At 39.4% G+C, this 22,216-nt stretch overlaps 1 protein-coding gene across 5 annotated transcripts in view; it reads left to right on the plus strand.

Annotated features, from left to right (window-relative positions):
• LOC148353766 (glutamate receptor ionotropic, delta-1-like) overlaps positions 1–22,216 on the plus strand; it is a 486,866-nt gene that overhangs the window by 208,017 nt on the left and 256,633 nt on the right. Inside the window, exon 1 of one of the 5 annotated variants that reach the window (XM_088351347.1) lies at positions 5,546–5,565. The exons of 3 other annotated variants lie outside the window; for them this stretch is intronic. The gene's annotated coding sequence lies outside the window, so the exon portion shown is untranslated. Of the gene's footprint in view, positions 1–5,545; positions 5,566–5,605; positions 5,750–22,216 lie in introns of those variants that run through there. One more of the 5 variants, XM_088351346.1, reaches the window with a different exon arrangement.

Genomic DNA, 22,216 nt, shown 5'->3' on the forward strand with positions numbered 1-22,216 from the left:
AGCACACAAGTTTTTTTGTTTTTTTTTTAAATAAACAACTACAATTCCAACAAAGAAGCTATATAGTTATTGTTTTACAACTACTTCAGAAAAAGCCAAAATAATTGAACAAAAAAGCAACATTGCAACAAAAAAAAAAATATTTCAAATAGTAACCTCTACCTTTTATTACACTATATAAAGTCTGAAAGTACAAATATTGTAAAAAAATACAATTCAAAACCCTTTCACAGCCTCAAAACTGAAATACTTTGTCTTATACAGGTGTTACAGAGTAAAAGCCAAGAGAGTCAATCCAAATATTCAGCAACACAACAGACAAGCCTTTTTGGATCTATTGCCATAATCACAAGAGATTTAGAGTTCTTTTGTGTGTTTATATAATTGTATGTTGTTGCCACATTGGATGATTACTCTACAACCCCCTTAGAATTGTCCTTTTCTGTAGTTAAAAATAAATCCATAGCGTGCTGTGTTTCCTGTTTGCCTCTGTCATTTTTAGCTTTTGGTAGGGTGGCCTGAAATACTTTGCCTTCTTTTCTGCCTGGCAGGCAGTATGCAGTGGCATGCCAGGTAGGGAGAGGTGCTAAAAGTGTCCCTGTCAGTCACCAAACAGGCATAATTTTAGAGAGTGGCCCAGGGTGAGAAAGAGAAGGACTATTTACATAGAGTAGCAGCGCTTTGAGGAAATTTGTGGACGGGTAAAGTATAGATCTCAGGACAATAGTATCAATCCAGTCCAAGTACTTCCTTGGAATTGATATTTGGATCTTAAACGTTTTTTTTACTTTAAACTATTTGTTTTTTGAAATTGTTTATAGATTATTTCTTCCACAAGGGTATCAAGAGAGTGTTCGTGGAGACTATACACTAACTTTACACTCACAATTTTGAGCGTGCTGCTGGAAATTGTCTAATTTTTTGTTTTTTGTTAAAAACATGCTATTTTTCAGTATTGCATCTTTGCTTTCCTCCATTGGTCCACCAAGTAATTTTAACATTCATCCACATCAGTAGGTGGCAGCAGATAATTATTTTTTGTGTACTAAATTATATATTTTTGCATCGATATGCCCACCCGTCGTTTGTCGACAAACCACATCTAATACAAGATGCAGTTAACTGTTTCCAGAACCAAAGTCAATTAACTACAGTATTTTAATATGCACTAATCCTGAAAGTATATTGTTTATGTTTTGAATTGTCGCCTTCAAAGCCTTCAGTTGCACACTTCAGCCATTTGATTCAAACCCAATGCCTTCAACTTTGTAATTAAAAATGCAGATAGACATCCCCTGCCCGCATGAATGCCAACACGGGCGCCGTAAGAAAAAGACAAATCTGCCATCTGTTGTCCTGAGACGAGCTCTCAGCTTTGCGTTTTCAACAAGACGCTGATGAAAAGGAGCCCTCATGTCCCACAATGCCAGGCCTCATGGCAGAGCGAAGACATGTGAAGACTCCCGGAGAGCGCAAGAAATGAAGAACAAGGATGGAGGCTGACAATAAAGATCTGGAACAAAAGTCACCATGGCGGAAATGAAAAGGATTCCTGACACGAGCGAGCTGATGGATCCAAAAACTAATTTGCAAGTCCACTTCATGCTTTTCTGAAAACGGAAATCGGGATTGGTGGTAGGCAAAAAAAAAAAGTGGTGTGTCCCCTATCCCGGACAGGCGATATAAAACCGTTGAGCTAGGGATAGGTGGATGGATCCAAATGTCGTTCTTATTGATTGTATGTACAGAAATACAGTAATCCCTTGTTTTTGGTTGGGTAGGATGTAAGATTTATCAGTCACATTTTAATACATACGACTGTAACAAAATTACAACGATGGATGTTAAGTTCACAAGTTGTATCCAAACATGGACCCGTGAGGGTTTTTTAGTTTTATTTTGGGGCGGAATGGGAGTCGAACAAAAAGCGCTCCGCACAAAGAAGGGAAAAACGAACAAAACCAAATGGTCCGGAAAAAACTTATGGTTGGAGGAACAATGGAAGTCTCTGATGACACGGCACAGGCAATACGGACTCAGGAACTTTGGCAGGCAGGACTGGCTCAAATCAAAACACATTCCATTTATACAAAATCCATTATGAGTGGTAGGTGCCGCTGAAGGCTGCAGGTGTTGTGATTTTCCAGGACCCCCTAATGATCAGTGGCATGTTGAATCCTGAAAAAGATAAAAAATAAAATCACAAAACACATTTAATTATGAGTCTTTAATGTCATAAATGCTCATTTATACAATTCTACAACAAAAATTGTGGGCTTCTCATTTGAGTTTAAGTGAGTGATGAAGAGGGTGACCTTCTAGCTGCACGCTGGCATCAATGATATTCGGATTGAGCCTGGTGCATGTGATGATCAATATAAGTAGTCACGAATGTATTGGTTTCCCTCAAGTTGTAGCTCCAGGTCATCTGGTTAAAAGATTTACACAGGCTCGGTGTGGGTGGCTTTGTCAGAGTTGTTACGTAGACGCAGTAGGCCAGAGGTAGAGCACTCAGAGTCCGATTTCATTGATACATTCCTTTTCAATGTAACGAGCTGCCAAAATCCTAGCTTTAAAGTTTATTTCGGGTGGACCCATTGAGTGCGTCGGCCCTACTCTTTGAGGAACAGTATACACCAGCCTATCACAGTCACATAGTCACGCCCACCGAACTCACACCAACAGTCTTCGGCCACCTGTCCGGGTGATTGCATACGTTGTGTGTTTGCTGCAGAACACAATGCACGATGGAAATCTGCGGATTATTAAAACTGCGAAACGTTAAGAAAACTGCCTTTGTACTTGGATCGGATTGATATTAGTGTCCTGGAATCAACATGTTGCTAGCAATTGCTTCAAAGCGACACTTCTCTATGTAGCTAGCAAACTTTTTATTTCTTTCATCCAGCACACTCAGCGACTCTTAAAGTTTATACCTGAGTATGTCACTGACAGGGCGACACGGCGGCGCAGTGGTTAGCGCGTATGCGGCACAGTTCTGAGGTCATGAGATCAAACCACCTGCGTGGAGTTTGCAAGTTCTCCCAGTGCTTGTGTGGGTTTCCTCAGGGAACTGCAGTTTCCCCCCGCATTCCAAAAAACATGCATGTTAGGTTAATTGGCTGGTCCAAATTGTCCCTAGGTGTAAATGAGCAAATTGTCTGTCCCCGTGTGCCCTGCGACTGGCTGGCAACCAGCTCAGGGTGTCCCTTGCCCACTGCCCAAAGATAGGTGGGATGTGCTCCAGCACCCACGCGACCCTAAGTGGTGCAGATAATGGATGGATGTGACTGACTGACACACTTTTAGCACCTGAACCTGGCATTATCTGCACCGCTTATCCTCAGTAGGATGCGGGAGCCCATCACAGATGTCTTCGGGCAGTGGGCAGAACTGGTTGCCAAGCAGTCGCAGAGCACACAGAGAAAGACAACTCACTCGCTCCTCTACACCTAGGGACAATTTGAACTGGCCAATTTACCTGAAATGCATGTTTTTGGAATGTGGGAGTAAAATGGAGTACCCGGAAGTCATGAGATCGAACCTTCCTGTGGGGAGTTTGCATGTTCTTCCTGTGCTTGTGTGGGTTTCCCAAAAACAGCAGGTTCTTTGGCAGGTCCAAATTGTCCCTTGGTGTGAATGAGGGATTCTGTTGTCTGTCTCTGTGTGCGACTGGCAACCAGTTGAGGGTGTCCCCTGCCCACTGCCCAGAGATAGCTTGGATGGGCTCCAGCACCCCTGTGACCATACTGAGGATAAGCGGTTTAGATAATGGATGGATGGATATATTTATGTGTATTTTTTTATTTTTTATTTTTTGCATAGTAGCTATTCAATTAAAAGAATGAACATGATTTGTGCCTGAAATATTCCTGATGTGTTTATTGTAACTATAAATTAGTATTACTGTGCTGAGTAACTGCAGAAGCACGATCATGACATCTCCAAGTAAAAAGTATGGGTATCGGATCGTTATCATTCGATACTACCAAAATTCACAGTATCGACCACCCCTTGCTTTGAGCCAAGTTAGGACAAGCGCCGACAGAAAGATTTTGATTCTTCTCAAAGCTGCGTCCTCGCTGCGAGATTTCTCGTTGCTTACGTATTTGGTGTGGAGCCACAGGCAGACCTCTCTGCGGAACGTTTTATATGCAAATGAGCAGGAATTACTCAAGTCTGTCGGCACAGAAGCAAGTTGAAGAACGTGTCTTCCATCAGAGAGCACTCCAATGATAAACTACCTCCTTCAGTAATATTGAGCAGCGCATTATTGAGCACTAAACATCCATGCTTTTGATTGACCTCCCTACAGATCTCTATGGAAATTATACACAGAAAAGCATCAATTTTCTATAGCTGGCATTAGGGTCAGGAGATTGAGGGACTTTAGCCTTCGTCAGTCCACTGATGTCCTTCTAATAATTTTGGCATCGGTAAATCCTTTCTCAGAACATGGATGTGACAATCAAACAGTATTTTAAATGAGACATTTTGTATTATTGTGAGCATTTTAATGATTAAAAAAACATTCAAAAAACAATAGCGTTTTAAATAATAATTGATACATGATTATTTTTCTGAATACTCATATGCAAGGAAATTTCTGTGTATTTTACATAACATGAGCCTCACCTAGAGAGAGCTGACATGATTGTCCGCTATCTTGCTGGGAAGGGTACCCAAATACCCAAAAACCTTTTGCTTGCATGTTGGAGAAGTCGGACAAGGCTCGGCATAAAAAAGGAGAAGGTTTTGTCACTCTGAGTCTCTAGTTTGTATTTTTCGTACTCGTATAGGTTCTTTTAAAAAAGTATTTCTGAGTAAAATCCAATGTTGGGCGGGTTACTTTAAAAAAGTAATTTGTTATAGTTACTCACTACTTTCCCCTAAAAGTAACTGAGTTACTAACTCAATTACTCTATTGTAAAACTAACTTATGACCAGGGATCATAACTATATTCTATTACTTTAAAATAGAAGTTGTATGGCAAATGATTTAAAGTTTTATGAGCATTTACGAAACATCACGAGAACGTCTTGTGGGAATTTTGACTATTTTTAGAGAACCGCACATTTCGGCTTGACGCACTAAAAAGAGCCGGCTCTCTCGGGTCCCAAACAGCTATTCAGGTATTTTCTGTTGCTTTAATCCCTATAATGCCAATTATTATGCAACATTATGCACGGAATAAATTTAAAAGGGGAAAAAAAAGAAAAAGAAAAAGTGAGATAAAAGAAGAAAATAGAATGTACTTTTTTATACAAACACATTAACACAAAAAAATATAATTAAACATTCATAGATCTAGAAAATAACTTGTCATTTTTATGCTAAAAATTTAAGTTAACAACACAGTTTCCTCAAATAAATGCATATTTACCAATCAGGGAAAGGAAGGGAGGGAACCAGCTGTTGATTGGTGGGGTGCCGAATCTTTTCATTCAAATACAAGAGCCAACTCATAGAAACGTTTCGTTCACGTACGACACAAGGCGGGGTGCTGTGAAAGGCTAAAATCTTTCGCAAATCAGCCCGCATTTGCCTTTTCCTTCGGCACTTTGGTAAATACTATTTTCATAATCATCATTTTAGTATTTGGCAGTTGGTGATATGACCCAAAAAGACATGACGTAAAAAAAACAGAGGAAAGTGGAAACGTCGCCCCTGAAAACAGCGCCAGATGTGCAGGGATGCGCCTTTGTTGGCGTTCTGCAGCCAAATTAACGCACCGCTTTTGACCTTCAGGTACGGTAATGGCGTAGTAACGGTGGAAAAGAAATAGTTTCTGGTGTTACTGAAAAAATTACACGTTTTGAACGACTTTATTTTATAACTTCGTTAATCCCAACACTTGCAAAAACTAATGACAACAGTATTCGGCATTAAAAATGTAACACATCGCCACAAAATTTCACCATACCTATTCGATGTTAGTCGGAGCTATAGTAGCTTGCAGGTGACAGCATTCCATGGCGTCTAAGCAGACTAATAATGTTGCAAAAGCGAAAGCAAACAGATTTCAGATGACTATCCTTTACATTTTTTAGGACCCCCCCACCTAATGTATATTACAGGGACATTGTCTAATATTTAGTGCCTCCTAATGGTACAAAAAAAACTTCATTCAAGAAAAAAAAAGATATAAATACTAGGCAAAAACAAACAAACTACCATAACAATGCTATTATAGAAAAACAAAACAGAATCATAGGTCGATAAATTTGTATATCACTTAGTACCTAGAAGTTGCCGGCATGTTTGTCTGGCATCTTGTTGCTACGCTGTGCTCTTGGAACTGTTTTTCGTTTGCATTGGACAATACAGTGCCATCTAATTTTTGACTTGTTATTCTTGCCCAACTTGGGTTTGTAATTAGCATAGCTGGAGCCAGATAATATTGTGAATTGTCCGTAGTTTATTACTATGAAAACTGTATAAAAAAGACCTAGCAATGTTCATTTTACTCCTCCATAACAAAAAACAAAGCCTAATTAATAAGTTTCCAGTGCATTTTTAAACAAAAATTGCTGCATAGAGGAATCAATGAATATCTCAAGTCAAAAAACATTCTCGAAGAACCAATTTCAACCTAAAATTGTCGCTCTGTAATGGTACGACAAGTTCGAGAAGTATTTCTATCAATTCTGAAATATGATTTTCAATATTTGGAAGCTCTGCATAGCTCTCCAGTTTTTTTTTTTTTTTTTTTGTAATGCCTATAAACATAGGCATTGCCCATTACCTTACCAATAATAACTGACACTACAATATGGTTAGGCACTGGTAGCCATCTTAAATGTTTTGCAAGCGGGCAAGTGTCACATAGCCTGCCCTTCTCTCGGACTGACCTTGCTATGCAACGAATCAACTGGCGAGTTCCTGGTTGCTGTTTCTTAGTTTTTCTTTTTAATGTCTTAAGTTGGTTTATTTTGACCCTATAAAACAATAATATTGTGGGAAATTTTCAAAGAGGTTACAGAATGTATTTGGAGCTAGCATTATGCCAAAATGACCCAATGCATTTCTGATTACTGTGATGATGGAAGCTCAGAATAACAAAAATAATTTTGTACAATCCTTAATAGGACAAGAGTTGTTGAAGATAACGACAATTCTCAAGCGTTTTCTTATATCCTCCTCGAGGGTACAGTACAAAACCAAGGCCATCGACTCACTTATCTGTCCGTCCTATGAAGACGTCAACTGCCTTGAGCGCTAACCTGCCATTCAAATTTTGTCTGGCAGCGACACGGATATTAAAAATACACAAAGCTGAAGACGTCTCCATGATTACTCTGGCTAGGTTGTCGGTTGTTGTGGTGGAGTGTGGAGGGATCAAGGGGATTCAATTATAATGGTGCGTACAGTGAGTGAGTGAAGGGAATTAAACGTGAGGCGATGTTGAGGTGTGTTCCCGGCGGTGGTAGGGTTTGAAAATTGAGCAGCGAGGTTTTTCTTTTTTCTTATTGTTTTTTATTCCCTATGAGGCATTCAATGATAAGAGATTACCAACCCCTATTGGCAAATACAGTTACCTACGCGGCACTGTCCTCCAAAAGAAATTTAATTCCAAAGAATAGGAGTCTGGTATGGTTATCCTTTTCATCCTTCCTGAACGTTGTTTATTGTAATGAGCTTGTCTTTGTATTTCTGTTTCTAGCAGAAATGGTAAAAAACACAACTCGAAGTTTCCCACAAAACCGGATATAGGAGGTAAAACAATTTCCAAACAGTCCTTTGTGGTCATGATAATTTTCGTCGCAGACATGTGCCGTGAGGTTTGTGTCTGGTGTGGCAATCAGATTTAAGAATAAATGAGCCTCCATTTTAGTTATCATTTCATTGGAGGAGCAAGAAAGCAATATATAAATGGTCGTATTGAAATGAATAATTTTTTATTTTCTTACCTTACCTTATAGATAGAGTAAAGTAAAGTAAATAGATAGGTAATCATCCACTATATAAAAAAATAAGTATATAAAACTAGACAACAATACTGGTTAGCTTGATACTGCTGTTCGCTTGCCAATATCATCACTAATTATATTGTTTGGGGCTGATGTTAGCGCCAAATCAAAATCACTGGTCTCACTATCACCCTTTGCCATGAGACATGACAATTGCCTGCCTCACAATGCATCTGATGACACACAGCATTTATACGTTATTTACTAATCAAGAATATGTATAATATAATGGGGAAATTCAGTGAGTCAAGTCAAGTCCCATTTATTTATATAGCCCTTAATCACAAAAATGTTTCAAAGGACTGCACAGGATTACAATTACAAAATTACACAATTACCTGATCTTAAACCAGCATGAGTCTGAAAAATCAAGTCTAAACATTGTAAAGTCAACTGAAAAATAACTTTAACACTGAATATATATATATATATATATACAGGACTGTCTCAGAAAATTAGAATATTGTGATAAAGTTCTTTATTTTCTGTAATGCAATTAAAAAAACAAAAATGTCATACATTCTGGATTCATTTCACATCAACTGAACTATTTCAAGCCTTTTATTATTTGAATATTGCTGATTTTGGCTTACAGCTGAAAAAAACTCAAAAATCCTATCTCAAAATATTAGAATACTTCCTCAGACCAAGTAAAAAAATAATTTTATAACAGCAAAACTAAATCAAACATTTGAAAATGTCCATTGATGCACTCAGTACTTGGTTGGGAATCCTTTTGCACGGATTACTGCATCGATCCGGCGTGGCATGGAGGCAATCAGCCTGTGGCATTGCTGAGGTGTTATTGATGCCCAGGATGCTTCGATAGCGGCCTTCAGCTCATTTGCATTTGTAGGTCTGGTGTCTTTCATCTTCTTCTTAACTATACCCCACACATTCTCGATGGGGTTCAGGTCAGGGGAATTAGCAGGCCAATCAAGGACAGTGATGCCATGGTCAGTGCACCAGTTACTGGTTGTTTTGGCACTGTGGGCAGGTGCCAGATCATGCTGGAAAATGAAATCCTCATCTCCATAGAGCTTTTCAGCAGATGGAAGCATGTAGTGTTCTAAAATCTCTTGGTACACAGTTGCATTTACTCTGGACTTGATGAAACACAGTGGACCAACACCAGCAGCTGACATGGCTCCCCAAACCATTGCTGACTGTGGGAACTTCACACTGGATTTCAAGCAACTTGGATTTTGCTCCTCTCCAGCCTTTCTCCAGACTGGCGCCTTGACTTCCAAATGAAATGCAAAACTTGCTTTCGTCTGAAAAGAGGACTTTGGAACACTCTGCAACTGTCCAGTGCTTCTTCTCCATAGCCCAAGTCAGACGCTTCTTCCGTTGTCTTGAGTTCAGAAGTGGCTTGACCATGGGAATACGGCTATTGTAGCCCATTTCCCGGACACGTCTGTGAACTGTGGCTTTTGATAGCTGGACTCCAGCTTCAGCCCACTGTCTTTGAAGCTCCCCCAAATTCTGGAAGCGGCTCTTCTTCACAATTTTGTTAAGGCTGCGGTCATCTCTTGGTTGTGCAGCGTTTCCGGCCACATTTTTCCCTTCCAACAGACTTTTTGTGGATATGCTTTGAAACTGCACTCTGTGAACAGCCTGCTCTTTGAGAAATTTCTTTTTGTGTCTTACCCTCCTGATGGAGGGTATCAATGATGGTCCTCTGGACAGCAGTCAGATCAGCAGTCTTCCCCATACTTGTGATTTAGTTTACTTTAAGTTAATTAGATGATTCAGGTGATTAGTTGAATAGCCTACTCGTATACTTTTTCATGATATTCTAATATTTTGAGATAGGATTTTTGAGTTTTCTTAAGCTGTAAGCCAAATTCAGCAATATTAAAATAATAAAAGGCTTGACATAGTTCAGTTGATGTGTAATGAATCCAGAATGTATGACATTTTTGTTTTTTTAATTGCATTACAGAAAATAAAGAACTTTATCACAATATTCTAATTTTCTGAGACAGTCCTGTATATATATATATATATATATATATATATATATATATATATATATATATATATATTTAAATATAAAACCATTTCTAATTAAATTATAATTAGATGTTTATACTTATTAAATTTTTCAACAAGTTTACATTTTTTAAAGTGACCCTTACAACGATGCAGATAAACACCTTGCAAAAATGATTAAAAAACAATATTAGTAAGATATTACATTATTGACAGATTAAATGATCCACTCATGTGTTAGCATGAAGCTTGAAGATTTGGAGGAAAATTTATGTAATTAATTTCAGTGTTATTGTTGTAGCTACAATCATATACTTTCTTTGATCAACTTGAATTTCCGGTTAAGGCGCTGCCTCACATGCCACCCCTGACTGCTTGTCACTGGTTTGTATTCATAGGTTTTATGAATAAAGTTACACATACAGCAAATAATGTATTTTTCCATCGGCTGATCAATGATCTCATGTACTCTGTTTTACTTTTTTTTCAAAACAGCTGGCCATGGCTGGTGACGAATTGAGCATTGAACATGATCTTTCATGATCGGGCGACTTGTTATTTATCACAATATAAGGCTGGGGTCTCCAACCTTTTTTAAAGGAAAAGCTACTTTTTGTTACTCATGAGTGCAGTTTAAAATGCATTTCTGACAAACAATTTATCATGCTACTACTGTGTTGTTATTATTTTGTTTCTATGTTATTACCAAGGTAATCATTTGAACTAGGGTTAAATAGACTTTGCCAACCAATAAACAAAACAGATTACTAGAAAATCACAATGACATAGCACTGGTTAGCTATTTTTAGAAGAAGTCCGCAGTCACCAGGGTGACCCGGGTGGATAGTTAAGGTGGCATATCCCCCAAATAAAGTCTCACACATTTCTCCCTGACATGTTTAAATTAGAGGGATGGGTGCCACCAGGCTGTACTTGCCCAAGACACACAACGGGAAATGGTGCCCTATGTGGTCAAGGGATCCAACCAACCGACCAAACCAACCAACCAACCAACCAACCAACCAACCAACCAACCAACCAACCAACCAATACTCAAAATAAGAAGACATCCATGAGTTTGGAACTTGCAACTAGGACAGGGAGAGACGCTTTCCGATAATAAAGTCCAACCTGTAGTAAAAGCACCCTCTGAGTCCTACTTTTGAATAAATCCTAGGTTGAAAAAGCCCTATAGGGTGTGGCTATCAAAGAACAGCATGATTGGGCGATAGTGACAATGATGTAAACCATATTATGTTATTCATTATAATATATTGTGATTTCCTAATAGGTAATAAAACAGCATAGTTGGGGGGTCTCCAATGTGGTGTCGCGGACACCTGAGTAGTATTAGACAATTTCTGAAAAGATTTCACCAGTGACAGGTCATTGTGAGTTTCTAAGAAATGTAATTTCTAACTGGCAAGACATGTTCTTGTTTATTTTACTTCAAAAAACAAAATAACAAAAACGAACAACAGTGTTCAATAATAGCCCAAATAATGACCTGGTATCCTAAAGATCTCCTTAGCAGGTGTTCGATATTAAAAACTAAATACATGTACCACCCCCAAATAAAATATATGTTAATAATTATTTGTTGCAAATAAAACTGTATTTGGATTTGGGTACTTCCCCTCACTCCAAGGGAAGAAGTTGAGTCTAATTTGTGTGAGGCAAGATTTAATCTAGCCGGCTCTGATTGGGCCTTGTCCTTTTCCGAGGCATCTTATCCATTGATTTGGGGAGGAGGCTGCGCTCTGCTCTTGTTGCTAATAGCCTGCTTATATGTCTAATCAGTGAGAGGGTGACATTTACAGGAGACAGCCTGCCTCCTTTACCCTTCTAATACCCGCACACACGCGCACATGCACAAGAACACACACTATCGCAGGACTATCATCTTATCTTGGGGCCTTATGCCAAATCAGTAACAAAAAGATATTCTTGTGTCCTCGCAAATAAAATAAGAATTTTGAGGTTTGCTTCGAGGTCATTCCCCTCAAATCAATTGGTCGGGCTTGTTTCATAAACATGGGCCCAGATCGGGTTGGGCTGGATTTTTTTAGGCCCTTACCTCTAGCTTAAAGTAACCAAACTATACTTTATTTATTTTATTTTTTTTGCGCAGCCTTTAGCAAGGTTTTAGGGGTTCCCTTAGCAGCAAGATATGAGACAGTGAAGTGATCTCCCTTTTAAAATTAAAAAAACAAAGCAGTAAAAGTTTGTATGCTGAAATTTGGTGGTCTTGGGAGAGGTTATTATTAGGCACAGGACAAGATAATGTTGACCAGGAAACCATTGTTGTGTTTTTGGAGTTGGGATAGAGAACTAAGTGACTTGGTTTTCTGAAATTCCTTCCTACCCATGGACCCATTCTACCACATGCTCAGTGCTCATGCCCACAGACATCGATAGCAATTTTTGCCTCCTAAACAGTGAGGACTTATGATCTTCATTTTTGTTTGACTCTTTTAGTGCTTCAAAATACTGTTTTCTGACATAGCTTCATTGGTAGCTTTCTAGCATGCTGACTATGGTAAACATGCAGTGCATGAATGCATGGTTGGCATGTTTTATATCATCAATAAAAGTTCTGTTCTGTCAGTCTACAGTACGACATCTCGAGAGGGTAGGAAGGAATTTCTGAACATTGGGTCGTAAATTTAGATGTACAATGTATATTTGATTTTTGGTGATCACCTTGTCACGTTTCGCAACAGATGTTAAAGCTGCAACGAAATCAATCTTTAACACAGTCAGCATCCTTTTAGTCTTAAAAGTTGAGGATTAGAGGGTTATTGTAAGGGTGAAGGTTGAGGTGCAGACATCTACAGTGTAGTTACAGGTTTGGGAGTTATGTTACTTTCCATTTCTAGTTGTTTTCTAAAAAAGAAACTTGCAAATTAAGCATCCCAAGCCCTATTTTTTGGAAGACTATCATTTGTAATTGCATGTGCTCTTTAAAGATCACATTACCAGGGGCAGCCCACGTCATTAGCTGGAACCGGACGACACTCGGATGAAAGGCCGTGTGGGCACAAACTCCACCGCCGTTAATTTAATCTCTCCCGTATAAACAAGCCAGAGAGTTTCTAATTTACAACCGGCCTTTCTTCGCATGCACTGTTTATTCTGTCCTTTCGGGAGTGCATTCATCGACCTGCGCAATTATGACTTGAAATTGGAAGGGGGCTTTGTTTGGCGGAAACGGCATTCGGTGAAAGAACTGGAGAGTTGACTGATCTGTAAACAAAGAATAGATTGTAAACAAAAGCCATCTTTGTACATTGTGATCATTACGTGAAGATTTTGAGGTACAAATTAAAAGGTGACGCTAATGTTGGTCCTGCAACTGAAAATGAAAGCCATACTTTCATGCTCAATTAGTTAACTCTAGCTCCGATTTGTGAACGTTTGTTCAGACAGGGTAACTACCTCAAAGTACTGCTGTGTTATTCACATAGACTAAAGTTTAACTGACTTTTATTATGAAGACATGAATAAGGATTAGCACCACATTTTGTTTGGGTTTTTGTTACAATCAATTGTCATGAACGTTGCTTCTTTCTTCACCCGGAAGAAAAATGTGTGTCTTATGTCAAGTTTGGATGTATACACCCAACGAAAGAATTTTGTAGCACTTAAAGAAATCTTCAAAATCATCATAACTTATTTTCTTCAAACCTCTTTTTGAAAAAAACTTAAGCAAGTCATAAACAAAACCTTGTTTTATTAACTGACAAAACCAATGACAAGAGAGACAAAAATATGTTGGAAACAACCAGATAAGCAATGCTGTGATCGATTCTGTAAACCTGGGCAACAGAAAAAATTTAACAAACGGGTCACATTTAGCAAAAGTCTGGAGTCATACTGATGAATGAAATTGATTGGGTGTTCACTCTCTTGGCTTTTTGTAATCGATTATCTTACCGATGACTCAATTAGATCTTCAAGTGGTCCCATCTATGTTTTATCCTTCTGCATCTTTGCCTGAAATCATTTTGAACCCAAAAAAATGTGTGTGTATAAATTGGTCTTGTTAAAATTATCTGAGTTACACGACTTTTTTTCTGAAAAACAAAATTGTAAACAGTGCCGCTTTTAAGTATTATTGTTCTCATGTGTCATAATGCGTTACGTGTTAAATGTTATTAGTTTACCAAATCAGTAACTTTATCGTAGTTATTTTAACGAATTCATATGCATTTTCTGGAGTTTTATATTTTAAACTTTTTTTTCCATTTTACATACTTTTCTTAGTAATTCAAGCAATATTTTGTGAGGGAAGGACACACTAGACCACGAAGTACCATTCCCATCCAAGTTTTTGTTTGCAATGAGCGCAAAACTTTTTTAAAGGAACACTGTGTAATATTTTGTCCTATAGATTATGCCGGATTGTGTTGTTCAACAGAAAATAAGTGCTAAAATGTACAAGGAGACTTTTTTGGGGGTACCCTTTGCAGCAAGATGGTGGACATTCATGACAGATCCTTGTATGTAAGCATCATTTTCCGTAAAAAAAAGTAAAAAAAATATATATTGCCCAAAGCACACCGCCGGAAGTGGTGCCCCTGCAACCCACGTGCTAAAGGGATCCATGAACCATGAACCATTATGTGTAATTTAGGAAAAAAAGGACATTTTTATGATGTACTATGTTTCTTATTATTCCAATGAATTGTTCTTTTAGTAATGAATGCAGGTTTTTTAACCACTAGGAGTTGGGAAATATTACACAATGCCTCTTCAACACCTGCTTTTCCACCAGTGCTGGGTGCATTATTAAAATAATAATTAGTTAGAGTGTTAAATACTTCATTTAAAATTGACTCAGTGACCCCCCCAGTTACTGACATTGACAAAGAGTTGCACGTTGCTTTGAGAGTAACTATATCGTTACACATTACCATACGTACTTGCATAGAAGCTGACCCCTAAAATGCTTCAAAATATCCACATAATAAAATAAATTTAAAGTATTGGGTACAAACACCTATTGAAGCAGTGCAGCCTTCATATTTGTTGGCCTGTGCAATCTTGAGAGCTTGAAAATGAACACTTACCTGAGACACTCCATATCCATTTTGTATCTAGGCTTCAAACCTTTTGAAGATTTCCTTCTCCATTTCTGGGTTCTGTCCCAGACGCTTTTTTTTTCAGGCATGTTGTTTTGCAAAAATTATTTTTCCAATGAAAATACCAAAATTCAGCACATACATACCGTGAATTCTGTTCTTACGTTTGCCCATTGATTTCCTATTTATTTTATTTTGCTGTATTAACTACACCCCATTCCCTATGTGGGGCCTATCTTTCGCTACTTGTGACATCCAATCAAACATGTGCATATAAGCTAACTCCTAATTTGCGTATTTTATTTTTGGAAATCAAGATTGGTTGCGAGTATATACAGTAGGGAGAATTACCCCATGACGAGAAATTCAACACTTTCATACTCTGAGCTTGAGATGGCGCCACCTTAATTGTATTTAGTTGTACTTTGTATGTAAATACAAACACGCCCACGTTTCAAATGATGTTGCTAAGGGTAACATTGTAATAAATGATCTGCTTTTGATGAGTAGCACAATAATGCAGAAACGCACCATGATTAATGACAGTAGAGAAACACAATTTTCCCAATAAAGCTTATTGCGTTTCAGTAACACGTTCTTTTTTCATTGATTATAGTAATCGCTATTGCGGATGATCCGTAAAGTCACACCGCGGATGATTTCTTTTGCGGCGAATGCGAAGGGCGAAAGAAACTTAATAGCGACTCAGGAGGTTAAATAGCGGAGTACTGCCTGTCAGTTACAAGCTGCGGCACCGTCTCGGAGATGAGATGAGAAAAAGTTCAGCTGTCTTCACATAGAACGTTTTTATTTGACAGCGAAAGAGGCTTATTAATTACCCATCCCGTTGTTTTTTTGTAGATGGACTCACTCGTTAAATGTCGCGTTTGCTTGTGCTCCTGTTATCCCAAGGAATTAACGAGATGTGTTTATTATTGTCAGCTTGCTTCGTTTCTGCTTCTGATATACTGTCGGAAAAAGAAGCTTCCGGAAATGTTAATTGTGGAAGAAATGCCGGAGGTTGATATTGATTCCTTTATGGCAAGGCCAATCTTTAGCAACACATTCTGATATATAGAATTGGCTGATTACAATTTAATTTTCAATATTGTTATTATTGAGTTTATTATTTTACTATGATTTTTTTATTTTTTATTTTCACTTAATTTACTTGGTCCCCTAGGGAAGTTCATTTCACCGACCATACCATAGGAGGATAGTCAGTGATATCACGGCAGAGCGTGCGCCAAATGACCGTTTTACCCTACCTGGTATTCCAGGCGGTCTTCCATCGAAGCAGTAACCAGATCTGACTCTTCTTAGCTTCCTTAGATCGGGCATTCTCAGGATGATTTGGCCCTAAAACTTTCAAACCTAAAATATACTAGTATTAGACTGATTTTTTTAGACTTTTTCTGTCACAGACCAGGAACGGAGACCGGACCCAATAGCGTTCATTTTACTCAGATTTTATTGAGAAAAAGAACAGTGCTTGCATCCACGATCCAATTATTGTTGGTCACGGGTAGCAGATAGCAGGAACGTGGAAGTGGCACTTCCGTGTGGAGCGAGGGTAGTCGTTGGCAGGTAGAAAAACAGGTCGATGGCCAGGGTGCAGGAGCAACAACAGAAATAGGTCCAGAAAATAGGTCGGCAACAGGTATCAGGCAGGGAACAGGGCAGGATAGTGTCGGAGAGTACACAAGCTTGCCTAGCTGAGAGCATAGGTTCGCAAACGGTCTGACGGGTTCCTTTCGGAAGACGGGAGTTTAAAAAGAGCCCAACAGCCAATCAGGTCCCATGGCTGTTGGCGCCAACAGGGCAGCCGCAGGTACCCCGAATCAGTAATCATGACAGTTTCAATAAACTTTTTTTAGTGACATGATAAAAATACATAAGGTTTGCAAAATTCTATCCACCTATCTATCTATCACAAAATAATATTGCATTTCTCTTCTTGTCACATGTTGCTATCAATTACAGTAAAGATTTTATTATTTAAAATATAATATATAATTATATATAATTATATACGGTGGGGCAGCAAGGCGACGCAGTGGTTAGAGCGTATGCGGCACAGTTCTGAGGTCATGAGATCGAACCTTTCTGTATGGAGTTTGCATGTTCTCCCTGTGAGTTTCCTCCCTGCACTCTGGTTTCCCCTCACATTCCAAAAACATGCATGTTTGGCTGGTTCAAATTGTCCCTAGGTGTGAGTGAGCGAGTGAGTTGTCTATCTCTGTGTGCCCTGCGACTCGCTGGCAACCAGTTGATGGTGTCCCCTGCCCACTGCCCAAAGATAGCTGGGATGGGCTCCAGCACCCCCGCGACCCTACTGAGGATAAGCAGTGCATATAATGAATGAATTAACGAATGAATGAATGAATATATACAGGTATAATATAATACATTAATAATTATTTAGACTATTCTTTTATGTTCTAAACACCGCTGGCACACAGCAGTTTGAGAAAAATATGTTTTCTTTAAGGAAATTTTCATAATTTATTTATTTTTTTCCTTTGTTTCTGCAGTGCAGTATGTAGCATTGAGGTTGCAGCAACAGTTGTTTTCCAGTGTGTTCGCCGGTGCAGTTAACGCCTAGGGTGCGTTTGAATAATGTATTCTTATAGTCACATTTCACTTATCACAAGAGTGATCTGAAATTTAACCACAGGATGGAGCGAGGATTATTCTATTTTTAGGTCTCAGTCCTAATTGTGGCTTTCACTGCTAATTTCAAAACAGACCCGACGTGCTCAGCCTGCAAAGTAAAGACTCTAATGTGCCGTTCTCGTTGCTCAAGTGAATCCGACGCGTGAATTAGCTCATCCTAAGAGACCATTTCGAGACGTCATCCTTCGACACAACGGCGACATGACGAGTGTGACATTGAACGCTGGTGCGTAATGGTTGTGTTCTACCACAGCACAGATAATGTGTTTATATCCAGGAAGTTGAACGTGAATGATTATCGTGGATGTCTGGAGGCCTACGTAATCAGGCTTCCACCAATGTGAGAATAGCGCGCCGTGAGAATCAGTAAATGTGCGGCACGACGGAGAGGATGATGTCGGACCGCATTTACCTGCAGCAGTTGGTTTTACTTGTCCAAAAATCTCTTTTACTCACTGACGTCGACATTGCATTCTCTGTCAAGCTACATATGTTGCACGTGCTAGTACATGCATTTCTTAGACGAGCTAAAAAAAAAAACTCTTTTTTTTGGGATTGGGTTGGCGTCTTGATCGTATTCTAAACATGTGTTTTCTTAATCTCTATTCTACACTAACGGAAATTTGAGATAACAAGCATAAAGTCACTTTACACCTCATCCCCCATATCCCCCTTTCCCTGCAACCTAATGTGTTGCCCCTCCCGAACAGCATTGATAAAAGTAGATTGTCGGGTGGAAAAAAACACAGTTGAGTATTTGTAACACATAATAACTCATTCAATAAATAATTACCTGTATTGTCTTTCTTTGTACACACTTCTTGTTTCAATGTGGGTACATGCGGCTTATAGTCAGATGCGACTTATGCATGTACATTTTTTTTTCTTTAACATGCACTGTGTGTGGCTTTTAATCTAATGCTCTTTAAAATCTGAATTTAATAGTAGTTAGGCTCTGCCCCTGGTCATCATACTAACAGAAAATGGGTCCACCATTGGGCAAGAAAGAGATTAACCTGGTCACCTCAAACAAAAATATTAAAATATAAAAACAAAACATCTCTAAGGTATTTACTTCTGGGGAAAAAAGAAAACATTGTCCTCCGTTTTAGATACTCTGTAGTACACTTTGTTGAAATGACATCACTAAATTTTAGTGTGCCGCATGTTGCAGCTTTCTTTTTTCAAGCAAGTGGAGCTTGTTCCCAGTTGAAATGTTTTGATTTTTTAAAATTTTTCTCAGGCAGATTGTTAGACATAATTTGTAATTATTGTCACAGTAATTACTGATTACTTAGAGGTTTATTGGTGTGCTATATATCACTGGCGTTGCGGTCGTTTGTCTTCCATCTGCCTCCATCAACATGTTGTCGAGCCACCGTCAGTTACAATTACACTCACTGAAAAAGCTAACAGCTACATTACCAATCATTTGCTGTCTTGTTTCCATTGTCATTCGTTTTAAGAGGATTTTTCACCATCTTTGTTACACTAACTCCTCATCCTGCTGATCCCGTGGTAATCCCACTCCAAGGATTTTGTAATCCCTCATGCTTGCCCTTTTGACATTTTGGCTTTTTCCTGTCACATGCCCCACGCCAAGAAAAAATACTTTTTGGCTTGTTTCCAAACATTGGTTTGTGATCCATTTGGGTTGTTATTTGAAAACCAGCTAAACCTCAATATGCCGTTTATGTTAGGGTTGTTTGACAAGATTATTTCAATTTGTGGCATACTTCTTGAAGTAAATCAAAGAAAATCAATGGAATATAATATTTTAACATCAATTTGGACCGGCCAATCCACCTGAAATGCATGTCTTTTTGAATGTGGGAGGAAACCCACGCAAGCACGGGGAGAACATACAAACTCCGCACAGTAAGTCCAGTAGCTGGATTTGAACCCACACAGGAGGTTCCCAAGATCTTAGAACTGTGCCGCACACCCGCTAACCACTGCACCGCCGTGCTGCCCACAATGGATCAGAACAGTAAATTAATTACATACATACATTCTCTATTCGGTAGTTTTTTTCAAGAGTTTTTTTTTTTTTCTGGCTCGCAGTCGCTAGAAAATGATAACCAGGCAAAAATGGGCTTGAAGGATTTGCAAAATGTAGGCAGCCCGTCGCAGCGCTTGGGAGCCTATTAGAGTTCCCCTCACTTGCCACGGGCGTTTTGAAGCATTTGTTTTGACCCGCCAAATTAAATGTCGGCTCTTATCAGTGGTTTCAGGGCTGGATGGAGGTAGAGTGATGTCGGGGAGATGTCGCTGCCTGTCCTTGTTAGGTGACCGGTTTAACGGAAAAAGGAAAAAAAAAAACAACAACATGTGCCTGCCAAAGTTGAAACCACATTGCGGACACATACATGAACATATATTGCTTGTGGGAGCTCAAACTGACAATTGTGGTTTACAGAGACGCTTTTCTCTCGCATTGCGCTGGGGCGAGCTTTCAAAGGGGAGAGTCCCCCAAAGTGATATTTTCAGATCATAGTTGACAACATGATCCATGAGTCAAGGACTTTCTGTGAGCAGTGCAACTAAATGTGTTTTCTCTCTGCCTTAACAAATTCTTGAAGAGAACGTCTTGCAACAACTCCTTGGTAAAATTTGGACACGTTGGGAATTGGGCTTGTTAACCTAGTTTGTCGTACGGCAAAATCCTAGAAATTGAGTAAGGGGCAACACAAGCACCACTTTTCTATACATTTAGAAGTGATCCCCAACCCTTAAGCATGCAAAATGTGAGGAAAATAGTACATGGTTTTTGCACAACATTTAAACATATTTCATCAGTATACTGACTTCCTGAGCTGTGACGTTATGGGAAGAAGACGGGAACCTAGCAGGACAGTTGCCCTATTGTTTATCATCTTAATGAGTGGAAGAGGTTACAAGAGTTTAAGGAAAGGTTTTCGAAGTATTTGTTGAGAATGCCTAGGCATCGTGTCATAGGTGGATGCATAATGGTACAACAAAGGGCAAGCAGCCAAACATTGGCTATGCCTTGCTAGCTGTTCAAAAACATGCTATTAGTCGCCAAGCTAACTGGGGAACAACTACAAAATGTGGCAAGGGCTATAGCGATAAACAGATTGCCGGCTGTTAATACCCCAGGGGACACAGCAAAACTAGCGCTAATGGCAAGGTAGCTGGGCAGACAACACATGGTGGGCAGCCAGCGAGCGCCAACCAGTAGCAAATAAAACAAAAACAGGAAAGATCTCTGCAGCCCCGACACTAGCAGAGAGCAAGCCACACAAATTTGATCAACAGCGACACATACGGAGAAAAACACAAACCAAAAGCCACGATCGCCTATCTCCAAGTAGAAATGAGTGGTATCCAATCACTGTTTCAGAGGGCACCCTGGATGTTGTGATAATGGGATTCATCATTTTAAAGTATTGTTTTCCTTCAATGGCATGACAGTTCTACTGAAAACAAGACAGATTGGTCAACTTTGACACAAAATCTCTGAAGGCCCTTGGTGCAGTGATTTTTTTGCAACATATTTGCTCAATTGTGGGGTGGAAAGTTACACATTGGGAATATGTTTAATTAGTTCTTAAAGAGAACGTCTTGCAACCACACTTTGGACAGGCTGGGGTTCATGCTTGTTAATCTTGTTTGTCGAGGGAACAACAGCATCATTCTCAAAATTAAGTGCGAGGCAATACAAGCACCACTTTTCTAAACTTTTGAGCAGATGGAATAAGGATCTTACCTTAACTAAGGACCCCCAATACTACCTTATCTCATCTCTCATTAGCCGTACCGCTTATCCTCATTAGGGTCGCGGGGGGGCTGGAGCCCATCCCAGCCATCTCCGGGCAGTGGGCAGGGGACACCCTGAACTGGTTGCCAGCCAATCGCAGGGCACACAGGGACAGACAACTCATTCGCTCATACACACCTAGGGACAATTTGGACCGGCCAATTCACCTGAAATGCATGTTTTTGGAACGTGGGAGGAAACCGGAGTGCCCGGAGGAAACCCACGCAAGCACGGGGAGAACATACAAACTCCGCACAGGAAGTCTGGAGCTGGATTTGAACCCACGACAGGTTCCCATGACATGAACTGTGCCGCACAAGCGCTAACCACTGCGCCGCCGTGCTGCCTACTACCTTATTATATAACTTAATATTTATTTATATTTTCACAATAGTTCAGGCACAGTAAAAAACATTAAGTCTAGAGGAAACTGAGTTTTCTTATATGTGTTCATTAACTTTAACATGTCGTATTTCAGACGGTTTTAAATCAGGAACCCCTAAGCATGTTTTACAAATTCAAAGTCCTGGCAGATGTACACCAAATTCGGCCCAACATCCACTTCAGGAGCAAAGATGATAGCTGAGCTACTCTGGCTCCCTGGGGCCACGTTCAAAAAACTTGAAATCCTCGCTAATACGGTGGAGTGAGATCCACTCCTGTGATTCAGATAAAGCCTCTGGCATTCGACACAAATAAACCCAGTGTT

This window comes from Urocampus carinirostris, chromosome 13, assembly GCF_059441175.1.
Source record: "Urocampus carinirostris isolate Australia breed hairy pipefish chromosome 13, RoL_Ucar_1.0, whole genome shotgun sequence".
NCBI classification, from domain to species: Eukaryota; Metazoa; Chordata; class Actinopteri; order Syngnathiformes; family Syngnathidae; genus Urocampus; species Urocampus carinirostris.